Genomic DNA, 12,688 nt, shown 5'->3' on the forward strand with positions numbered 1-12,688 from the left:
GTTGGTAGTAACGGTGGATAGGCAAGACTGGTTCATTGTAACATCGTGGCCAAGAGGCGAGAACTAGCCGCCCAGGAGGAAACCCTAGCTGAGTTAGGGTTTTTCAATTTTTGCAAAGCGTTTTCATGGAGGTTGGCATCGAACAACCGAGTTGTTCTTCGTGTTGTCTGGTAATGAACAAGGTTACAGTTAGATGCTGCCACGAAACTGACTTAAAAGAACTGTAAATGGGACTATGGTTATAATAGTGAAAATCAAGATTTCAGTTAGTAGTATCTAATGGTGGAAAAACATTTAATCTTCTAACAATGGATTTGACTGCCAGGACTATGACAGAAAGGCAGTTAGGGGAGTTGATTTCAGAGGGGAACGCCTTATGATGTAAATATTTTTACTACATTGGGTTGTAATATCAACGACAAATCAATTGAAATTATTGATGCTTTATATTTCTTTTAATTAAAACTAGCTAAACATGCATATTCATTTTTATTTTTATTATAACATTGCATTTTTATTTAGAGAATATTTTATAGTACACATACCAACTTCACATTGAACACAAATGAAATCACACATCACCCTCATACTGGGTTATACAATACATTTTGCACCCCAATAACTTATCTATTATAAAAACTAGCAAATTGTTACAAAACCTTATATCCCTATGTTTTTTTAAATTAAAATAAATAAGGTTCTATTACGCTTATCTATTAGGAAAACTAGCTAATTGTTACAAAGCCTTATATCTCCATATTTTTTAAGTTAAAGTAGGTAAAGTTCTATTAATCAAAGTGTATTCAACCCAATGTCTATTATGGTCTATTATGTCTATTATATAGTTGCAAATTGTTACCAAGTCTTATATCCCTATATTTTTTAAGTTAAAGTAAGCGGGGTTCTAGTAATCAAAGTGTTATGAATGATTGACTAAGATTTTTACATTTAAGTATATGACATAATCAGAAAACAAAAGAAGTTATGTGCATATAAATTGAAAACTTTGGCAAAGGTTCAAGCTTATGCATTTGTAATACTATATATCGTATGTAATATTAGTCTCAAAAGAAGTGACGTGCATATAAATGAAAAAGTTTGGAAAAAGGTCATAATGTAAAGCTTATGCATAGGTGATACCATATATCATATATACTATTAGTTTGGTGGAACCACATGCAATATGGTTATGCATAGGTGATATCATATATAATATTAGTTTGGTGGAACTACATGTGCATTATGGTTAAACACTGTGTAAGGCATATGAGGTTTGGTTGATAGTTTATATAATAATTTATATGGATCCATGACATAGACGGGATGGCGTGGACCTGAGGTTGGTCGTGTATTTATGGCATAAACTGCTTATTCAACTATAATTTTTGAGGAGGTTACGGTTCAAGTTAGGGTTTTATTTGTCTTATTTGTACTTGGGAAAACTCTATTAGGTAACAAAATTGTTGGAAGGTTAAAAGCAGGTAACAAAATTGTTGAAGGTTACAAAGCATGTGAAGCAGCTTGGTTTAAACCCCAAACTAAAAACTACAAAATCCATTTTTCTTATCGCAACCTAGCAAGAAAATCATTTGTTGAAGAAACAACATTGCATCCACACTTTGTATAGAAAGTTTTTTTTTTCATAAATATTTATCTTAATAAATATGAAAATAACTTATAGCCAACTTTGTCACTAGTGCTAGTTCATTCATGCATACATACAAATCATTGTTCATCATCCCCTATAACCTTTTTTTGTTTAAGCGATGTTACAATTGCACACATATTTGTGCATGTGATTGCTGTGTTAAGAAATAAAAAAATATATGTATAAGAGAAATAACAACTCAAACAAAACATAAAAAATATTTATTTTTACAATAAAAGCAATAAAATTCCGTGTCTTTTGAGCTTTTAAGCTAAAAAAGACTTAAATTAGTGATACATAACATATAAGACTTGACATGTAAGTGAAAGTAAGTGTTATCGCTGGGTTATTTTCATGATTTTTTACTATTTTCACTACCCTTGAATTTGAGCCATGTTAAAATATAGTTAATAAATAATAGTGAAAATTTGCTTAATTTACTACATGAAGTAGATCATTGTTTATTTCATGCCTATAAAGTTTAAATTGTTTTCTTTTCATATGCTTAGATGAATTCTTTAACAAAGGTGTTGGGAAATAGAAGATGACATGGAAGAGGCCAAATGTTGTTTTGCAAGAAGGAAAAAATAAAAGGATCTATTTCTTTGTTTATTTTGACACTAATTATAATGAATTTAATCAATTAATGTAGACATGACATTTATACCTGGTGTTAGCACATGATAAATTTTGACCAAATTTATGCCCCAACATGCTTAGTTTGGTATGATAAACCATGAAGTTTATGAGGTTTTTGTAAATATCTCTGAGGTATTTAAAAAAAAAAAAAGTTTTATTTTAAATAAACTTCAATTTTATAAAAAATATATATTTATATTTTTATAAGACTATTTATTTAAATATTAAAACTTAGCTTAAAAATAACAAAACCCAATATCTAAACTATATAAACCACATTTATTTGTCATGCCTCAAGTCACCAGTTAAATCCAAAAGTCAAACAAATGATTGTGACCCCACCCCACATCTAATGCATTAATTTTCCCCGATATTAAAAGCCTCGAGATATGTGCATAAATAAGTTGTGACCCCACCCCACATTTAATGCATTGATTTTCCCAATGTTAAATGCCTCGATATCTATGCATAAATAAATCGATGGTTAGTATGGAATTCGAACCCCCTTTCCTTTTCGACATTTGAGCAAGGGGGGGTCCGAAAAGTTGTTTTTCACTTTACCCGGTTTTACGTTTCTCCTTCATTTTGGACCCCCATAAAACCTCTTACTACCTACCCCTAAACCTCGATATCTGTGCATAAATAAATTGATGGTTAGTATGGACTTCGAACCCCCTTTCCTTTTCGACATTTAAGCAAGGGGGGGTTTGAAATGTTGTTTTTCACTTTACCTGGTTTTACATTTCTCCTTCATTTCAGACCCCCCTCATAAAACCTCTTACTACCTACCCCTCCGAAATCCATTAATTGTATTGTTTCGAATTTTATAAAATGTGGCGGGAATGAAATTTCATATGATTATGAAACAAATTTTATAAGGATGAGAGGCTGGGTAAAAGAGATCAGAGGTGAAAAGAGATTTTAAAGGAGTTCACGGATGGGAGGCTAAGTAAACAAGCCGATGGGAGGCTATATGTTGGCACAAAAGAATATTTGAATTATTTTGAGATTGAAAATAATTTTAATTATTTTTAAAATCAAAACCATGAGAGAAAAACCAACAACAGTTTAAGAAAGATAAGGAGGAAAAGAAATTATGAAGGAAAAAGTACGGGAAAATAAGATTTGGATAAATACTTATCCAAACAAATTTTACATGGGTAAAAGGCAAAATAAAAATACTTTACTAGCCATGGAAAAACAACACATGATTTTTTAAAACCCATGGGAAGAGAAAACAAGCCATGGATTTACAAAACAACACATGAGTTTCTAAATCCACGGGAAGGGAAAACAACACATGGATTTGAAAACAAGATGGCTTATTAAATCATTCAAATGAGTATGTTGAAATTTTAATTATGAAATTCATTTACATGTTTAATCAAAATATTTGGAAATATTATTCATATATATATATATATATATATATATATATATATATATATTATTTTTTTTTTTTTTCCAAATATTTTGTGACAATAATGAAACATTCAAAAGATGATGAAAGGCCAAAAAACGACAGAAATAAAATTCAAAAGGGAAACTAGTTAATGCAGATGGCAAAGCAATCAGATTTAAGAGGTAAGTTAACAGATTTTGTGAAGGCAATTTCAACATTTTTCTAGATTTCAATGGCATAAAGATATCATTAGTTTAAGACACCTAGCATCAGAAGACCAACATATTGATGATGATTTTGCAGATCTCCAACATTCAGAAAACCAATTCTAGAGTTTAATGAGCATTTCAATGTTTCCAGTAGATAAATTGGTGATATTATTTTATTAGTTATTATTCAGGATTTTATTCCAGAATTATTGTAATCAGTTTAGGATATTTTGTAATAAACCTTGATATTTTTATTTAAGATATTTTTGTTAGAATTTGTATAAATATTTCAGAATTTGAAGTATTAATGTTGAGACTTGTATGAAAAAGAAGACTTTTGATGTAAAGTTTCTCATTGTGCTCAAATGATCAATTCCGAGTAATACATAAAGTTATTTCAGGATTCCTGTGTCAGATTAATTGGTGAAGTTTTCTCTCATGTTAATGTATTTTTTCTCTGTCCTCACATATGTTTTCCTTATCTCATTTGTTCAAAGAAAAATAAGAAATTGAATTTGTTTAATTGCACTCAATTCTGGCTTATGAACAATAATTGATGTTTTCTAACTGATGTTAAATATATAATTCTTAAAGGATCTATGTTTAATTGATCCTTAATCTTTTTCGCTGTCTCACTTCACAAATCTCATAAGATCTGATAGTCTGCCTACCTTGCCCTGTTACACTTGTTTGTTAACTCTGCAATTGATATACTTAAAGATGATTGAATCCATTTCCCAATGGATTCCTATTATGGTTTCAACCAAACAATCCAAAAAACCAAATTCTGAACCTTACATCTAGCCTAAAATCTCACTAGCAAACAAAGCTAATTTTGACAAAGAGATCCCTCTCTGAGTTTAGAAGGGTTAGCTTCTAAACTTAAAAGTGGTTTTGTGGTTACCTTTGCAATTTCTTTTACAACCTTAATAAATTATGGAGTGCTAACACCTGGGTTGGAAGTCAAGATTACCTTAACCTTTTCCCCCTCATAATGCTCCCTTGCAATCACACCAAGCATTATGGATATTCCAGAGAAACAAACAAAACCCATGCATAATGGATGGGAAGGAAAAGCTCTTTGGTCCATGATAATGGATAGAGTAACCATCCAAAATGGTGGGCAGATCAAAAACCATTACACAATTCACTTCCAGAAATCTCTAAAGAGAAAACCCTTTCAACCCTCCCTCTAGATTTTCTAATTGGCCATCAAGCTCAAGAAACCCGCCTCTGCCACCTGTTAATGGACCTATTATTACTTTAGTTGTTTTATTTTCCCACTCATTTCCTAAGGTTGACAAAAGGCTTGTGCTTGAGACCCATTTACTAGAAATATATAAAGGAAAACACCATTTGAAGAACTCCAAAGTACTGAATCATTCGAGTCAACTTCAATTTATTCCAAGTCTCATTTTTAAAATATAGGGGATGAAGGAAGAAGGCCCCATAATTTTTTAAGGATTTGCATCCGTAACTATTCTAATAAGAAATTTTACTAGTATTTCATGATAATGTTTGGAGTTCGAAATATTTCAAGGCATTAAATTTTTGGCTAATATAGATGATATGATATTTAATTATGAAAAACTCTAAATACCATATTTTAGTAAATGAGATACTTGTGTTATCTATTTATCTATCTATTATTATTATTATTTTTTTTTTTCCACATGGAAAAAATTCGTAATTTTTACTAAGGAAAATAAAAATTACATTTTGAAAGCACAAATAATGTTATCATGATTATGATATTATATTTACCAATATTTTTTTGGCCATTATATGTTAAATATGTTTTAAATATAGGAGTCACAAGGAGTTTATATATGATGTAAATATCATGAGTTAGTTCTAGTAGGCTAGACCTTCATGATATTTATATGTTAACTTCAGCCTCTTATATTTTTATAGAAGAAAGTTTAAAATAAATTTATTAAGAGAAGAGAGAAGTCAAGAAGAGAAGAGCAGGGATTGATTAAGTGAAGGTATGGCCAATCTTTGAGAGTGTTTTCTCAAGTGACATTTTTTTCCCATTCAAATCATTTTTTGGGATAAATTGTCTTGTTGATAGCATAGATATTTTGAAAAGTGGCAAGGAAATATAAAATGTCATTAATTTTTGGTAATTTTCGTTGTTTATCTTTATTGTTCTAGTTTGTACTTATTAAAAATTTAGATATTATTCAATGCTAATTAATATATATCTTGCAGAAATTTGCTGATTTTTTCACATTGCTTAAAGTGGTCTAGATCGTATTTGTTATTCTCTCTCTTTTCCCATGCTCCTAGTTACCTTTGTTTGAGTCATTTTAACATCTAAGGCTTATAACAATATCCTAGGTCCTTATCCTTGCAGAGATTTGTGAAGGAAATTGGTTTTATATTAATATTAGTCCTATAATAAAATCATCACAAATTTCTTTCTTTGATTGGCTTAATGGAAATTTATTTTGAATTCATTTTGCAGTTTTTTTTTCAAATTATCTCTTTCAAGCTGGTTAACAAATTATTTTGAAGTTTTCTAAATCATAGTTTGTTGTACAATTAAATTCATATTTAAATATACTTTTTGCATTTTGAAATCTTGATGTTGCTTAAAGGGCTATAGATACAACATGGCATTCCCACCTATCTCGCCTAGCCTAATGAGATTTAAGGTGTTTTTTGTAACCATCGAAACTTCACCCCTAACATATATATGCCAATGATACTGGGGAGTGATTGAAATCTCTATTTTATTCTTTGAATCGCTAGGTTCCAATCAATATACCTATTCCCTTTTAACTAAATATTAGGATTCAATTTCCTAATCACAGGAGTGTTCATATTTGTTTGATTATATTTTATAAATTTCTATTTATTGTGATCAACTTGAATTCTCTTGGGATATAATTTCTTGTGATATAGAAATTCAAGAAAAAAGAGAAACTCTTGAAAGGTGAGCTTGCAATCATCCTACACACCCTTAAGTTGTCTTAATTCCACTCAATTTCATGTTTCATGAAGAACGAGCAGTAAGCACCCCATATTCGATCCTTTGGTTGAGATTGGGAGATGTAAGAAAATATTAGAATTTTATAAAGAAAATTTCAGCAATCTCATTCAAATTTTGAAATCAAGGTTACAATTTTTCCTCCGACATTCTCTCCTAAGAAGAACATAATGATTTCTTATGATAGTTCAATTGTAGCATATGTATCTCAATCTTTTACATCTTCATTAATTGGAATCATGTATAGTCATTTCAATCTTATTCAACCCACAACTGCAAAAATAGTTTGGCACTACAAAGTGATTCAATTCAAGAAATATAAAAACACTACACTTTGTCATGTGCCTTATCCTTTAAATTTAAATCCAACAACCAATTCTCTTTCAAAATATAAGGATCATTTTCCCAAATTTTGAAATGTAACTATTTATTTCAATGAACATTTAATTGCCTATTCAAATGCAAGTCTACTTGAGGCCCCTTTACTAAAAGGGAATGAAGGAAAAAATCTATTGGAAGACATTCGAAACACTGAATCATCGCAATCAAATTCAATAATTTCAAGTCACATTCTAAAAAAATGAGTGATGAAGGAAGAATGGTTTTTTTTTGTAAGGATTTGCATCCAAAACAATTTTGACATGACCTTTTACTTTCATTTCATGACAATATTTGCAGTTTGAAATATTTCAAGGCATTGAAATTTTTGGTTAGTACTAGTGATATGATATTTAATTTTGAAAATCTCACAATATCTATTTTGATAAAGGGGATGCAAGTGTTATTGTGATTACAATATTATATTTTATTTTTCATTATGTGTAAACATATTTTAAATGCATGAGACAAAAGGAGTTTATTTATGATGTAAATCTCATGAATTAAGTCTAATGGGACCCCAACTACTTTTAGTTAAAGTTACTTAATAATTTTATGACCTTTGTATGTTAACTTTATTCTCCTATGTTATTTCCAAACCAAAGTTAAAATAAAATTATTAAAAGAAACACTTGAACAAAATAACTATTTTATTCAAGTACAAATATAAGGAGAATTCAAGAAGAGAAGATGAGAGATTGATTGAGTGAAGGTATGCCCAAGCTTTGAGAGTGATTTTCCAAGTGATATTCATTTTTCTTTCCAAGTATTTTCTGGGATAAACTATCTTTTTGATACTAGGGGTAGGTTAAAAAATGACAAGGAGAGATAATTTGACATTATTTTTCAGTATTCTTCAATTATTCAAGTACAAACATAAGGAGAATTCAAGAAGACAAGATGAGAGAATGATTCAGTGAAGGTATGCCCAAGATTTGAGAGTGATTTTCTAAGTGATATTCATTTTTCATTCCAAGTATTTTTTGGGATAAACTATCTTTTTTGATAGTAGGGATTATTAAAAAATGACAAAGAAAGATAATTTGACATAATTTTTTGGTATTCTTCAATTTTGTTTATTTTTCTTGTTCTAGCTTGCACTTATTAGAAGTTCTAATTTTATTCAGTGCTAATTATTGTAAATCTTGCAAAAATTTGCTAAATGTTTTTTCACACCATTTGAGGTGGTCTAGATCAGGTTTATTATTCTTGAGTCTTTTTTGATGGCACTTAGATGTCTTTGTATGAATCATTTTAACATTTGAGTATTCTAAGTACATCCTTGGTCCTCATCCTCATACGAATTTGTAAAGATACTTGGTCTTATATTTATATTTTTCCTATAATGAAATCATTGTTGGTTTATTTCTTTGATTAGCATACTAGAAATTTGTTTTGAACGCATATTGTAGTTTCTTTTTCATTATCTCTTTCAAACATTTTAAAAATGTATTCTAAAGTTCTTTATTCATAGTTTGTTGTAAAATCACATTACTTTATTCTTTGAGCTGTTATATCTATCTATCTATATATATATATATATATATATATATATATATATATATATATATATATATATATATATATATATATATATATATATATATATATATAGAAAATATTATTCAAATTTCAAGAATTCTTTTGCATCTTGAAATCTTGGATTTGTTCTAAGGGCTATAAACATAGGGTGAAATTCTATCCATCTCACCTAGCCTAATGAGATTCGAGGTGTTTTGTGTGGAGCATTAGAACTTTATCCCTAACGGATGGTCCATGTGTGTAATGGGATAATCCATTTTACAAATATTATACATTTATCCCTAAATTCTTATCCCCTTAAATGATACATTTAATTTTTCATTCATGAAACATTCAAAACAAACAATTCTCATATCTTGAATAAATGTAATTTAACCACCCTAATCACTTTGGTGATCCATTTCCCTCCACTTTAATCACTTTTTCGTTCCCTTTCCAATGGTTCAAGGGTATGCTAGTTCCTAAAGAGAACACTCATATTATTAAATATGAACATGTATCTTTGTGATAGATTCAAATCTAGATGTAGATGTATCTCAATTTCCATTGTTATAAACTATATTCATAATTCATATCTTAGTAAAACATCTTATAGATTTTATACATTTTTTTTTTTTTTCCAAAATGCAATAATTTTATTAGAAAAAAGATGTTGTAGCTCCCTTGGTTATTATCTAATACATATGAGATACTTCTAGAGTCTATTACCATAGTAGCCCATATTAAAAATTTACTAGCCTAATATGCTAAATTTCGAGTGGGATACATTCAAAAGTTTCCTACATGAGTATATTCCCACAAGTTTATTGCATTAAAAAATACAAAGACAATACATGATTATACTAGAATTTGAGCTCGACTTCTTATCACCAATGGTTGGGATGTTGATGGAGTATTATTTTTATTATAGCATATTTTCATCACATATCATTAGAGACATTTGTTGGCAAGGACACCATCCCTTTCCCCTATGCAGACCTAAGTTTATCTTTTTTTTTTTTCCCAAATTTTGTATGCGAGTTCCCCACATGAAAGTTGTGTATGTACATGGATACTCCTAAAGGAAGTTGCATATAGATTTAAATATATTGAAAAAAATATAAAAAAATGTGGTTTTTGGGTTACACGAAGACTCACCTACAAGAAACCATGACATAACCACCCAAACCAATTTATGGTGGTATAAATACACACCTTGGTGGCCCTTAGGGAAACCATTAGCCTTCATATCATCACTCTAGAAAAATTTCCCCAGATTAGGTCTGATGTTCCCATGCTTTTAAGCACTCCTCTGTCTCGAGGAAACCTTTTTTTATGTATTGTTATGTTTATTCATTCCCATCTCACACCTATCTAGCTTCTACTGGAGGAGGAGACCTTTAGTGGCTTAAGAAGCGAGGATCCCAAAGAAGTTTCCACCTGGTGCCGAAAGGCAGGATCATGTGATCTTGTAGCTACCTATCTGTTGTCATTATCAATAAAATAAACTCATATTCCATCCAATTTGTATTGTTATTTCTTATGTTATGAATATATAATGGAATTGGTTATGGAATAAGTTATAATATATAGTTATATACATTGGAGTTTATTGTTATGTTATGTGTTTCCTTGCTCATATTGCAGGTCTGCATCTCTGGGGCAAGAATGATGGTTTGGACCTTATGGATTGACATCAAATGTAGGACCCACCTATGAGACCTCATTCCCTCTTTTTAAAATTTTATGCAAGTTATCCGATGTTCTCAGTATTCTTTATTGATTTTATGTTTTCACTCTATTGGGGTTTTCAACTCTAGCCTCAAGAGATTTTCCCCACATCAAAATTGGAAACTCCACCAGGGAAAATACTTTTGAGTAGTTTACGTAAGGGATGTACCCTTGATATGGGTTATCAATAAGTGTCCTACTTTATTTTAGAGTTTTTAGATCCCTCCTTCTATCTATCCTTTAAGCCTGATCCTTTGGATCTGGGCATTTACTTTTTATTTTTTCGGTCTTTTGCATAGATACATGTTTTCTTTTACAACAATCATGTATATATTCTTGTTGATTGTCTTTAGATCACATATGCATGTGTTTCTTTGGTAAAAATTGCATATGCACACACTCTATTTATAGAAAAATCACAAAAAATATTTAAGGTGGAAAAAATTCCACTTTTATTTGTGTTCAGAAAGTTTGAAATGATTTTTTTTGTGATCCATTGTGTTGGTTTGATCCCGAGATATTTGGAATTATGCTTATTTGTTATATACTTTGTTGGTTTATATGAATGTTGTCTTGTATAAGTCTAGGATTTCTTGTTGTGTGCGTGATCCAGGTGGATGTTGGTGGCCACCCACCTGTCCCATTTGGACCCCCACAACTGTCTCTTTCAGTTTTTCAGTTTCCTTAATTATAGCACAGTTTACTATTTTTAGCAGTTTTTCGGGTCCTAAACTTCCGGAGCCGTTTTGAGGCCCTAAACGACGTTTTTTGGGAAATCTACCGCCAGCGATTTTTCTAATAAAAATCGTCTTTTCCGTCGTAGTCCTCGGAGAGATCTTTCCAACGGGCTATCATGCGCGTCAAACGGAGATAATACGACCAATTCGCGACCCCGGGAAGTTGGCTGTCCAACTCACCCCAAAACGGGGCCCACAATTTGGCGTTTCATCTTCTAGGGTTAGGTTTTGGAATGTGAAGGGTTTTCCATTGTTTCTCAATAATAAATAGGCCTTCGAGCCTCATTGTAAACACAGTTCGAAACAGTTCAGAGTCATGTAGCCGACACATCTCTTCTCAGAGATAAGCTACCATCGCCCTAGCTGGGTTATTTCTATTTGTAAGCATATTTCAGTATTCTCCATTAATGAAATGAAGTATTATTTTCGTTGCATCTCTGTTTTTATGGTTATCGCATCTCTGTATTTATGGTTATCTCTGTAATCTATTGCATTCCTGCTTAAATCCGGATCAGTGGTATCAGAGCGGTCTGCTTTTTCTTTGTTTTTCTTTGCATGTCCCCAACGAGGTCGGGATATAAGGAGTTAGGGCTTGAATTGGTCAAACCTTTGCAAGACCAGCCTCGCAAATCTCGACGACCTCCCATGGCGGATGAGAAGAAAGACGAGGGGGCAGGAGATCCTATCAGAATCTTGCTCGAAGAAGCCCTCGAGCGGCAAAGGAATGCGATGATGGATAGCTTTGCGCAGATCCTTCAGCGGCTACCCAGAGGCAACGCATCGGCTTCCAACAGCTACTCTGGAAACGCCACACCGTTTAAGGTACAAGTTAATTTTGAAATCCCCATCTTCGAGGGTCAAATAGACGCAGATGCTGTAGATAAATGGTTAAATCTGCTAGATGGGTATTTTTCTATTCACGAATTTTCAAGTCGGGAAAAGATTGTTTTCGCTCTTCTCAAAGCAGCCCCCCACGTCAAGGACTGGTGGGAAACCTACTGCGAGCAGAAGGATGAAAGTACAGGCTCACTATTTTCAGTCGCACCCACTTGGAATGACTTCCGAGATGCCATCAAGGAGCAGTACTACCCTGTCGGAAGCTATGAGGACAAATACATCAAATGGACCACACTGCGGCAGGGACGAGACCAAGATGTGCCGGAGTTCACAAACATTTTTCATACCCTTCGCACACAATTGGGTATCAAAGATTCTGAGTTGCATCTGGTACTCAAATACCGGGACTGCCTACACAGATACATCCAGGAAGAGATGGAGTTCTTGAACATCTCCTCACTCGGCACAGCATACCGATACACTGTCAAAATCGAGCAAAAGTTCAAACAGAAGAAGCGAGACTTTGGATCTGCAAATCCAAAGCCCAAAGGACAAAGCCAAGGTGGGGTGACCCAAGACAACCCGTCGAAG

Source organism: Pinus tabuliformis, chromosome 9, assembly GCF_031772625.1.
Source record: "Pinus tabuliformis cultivar Carrire ecotype Pingquan chromosome 9, CPIR1, whole genome shotgun sequence".
NCBI classification, from domain to species: domain Eukaryota; kingdom Viridiplantae; phylum Streptophyta; class Pinopsida; order Pinales; family Pinaceae; genus Pinus; species Pinus tabuliformis.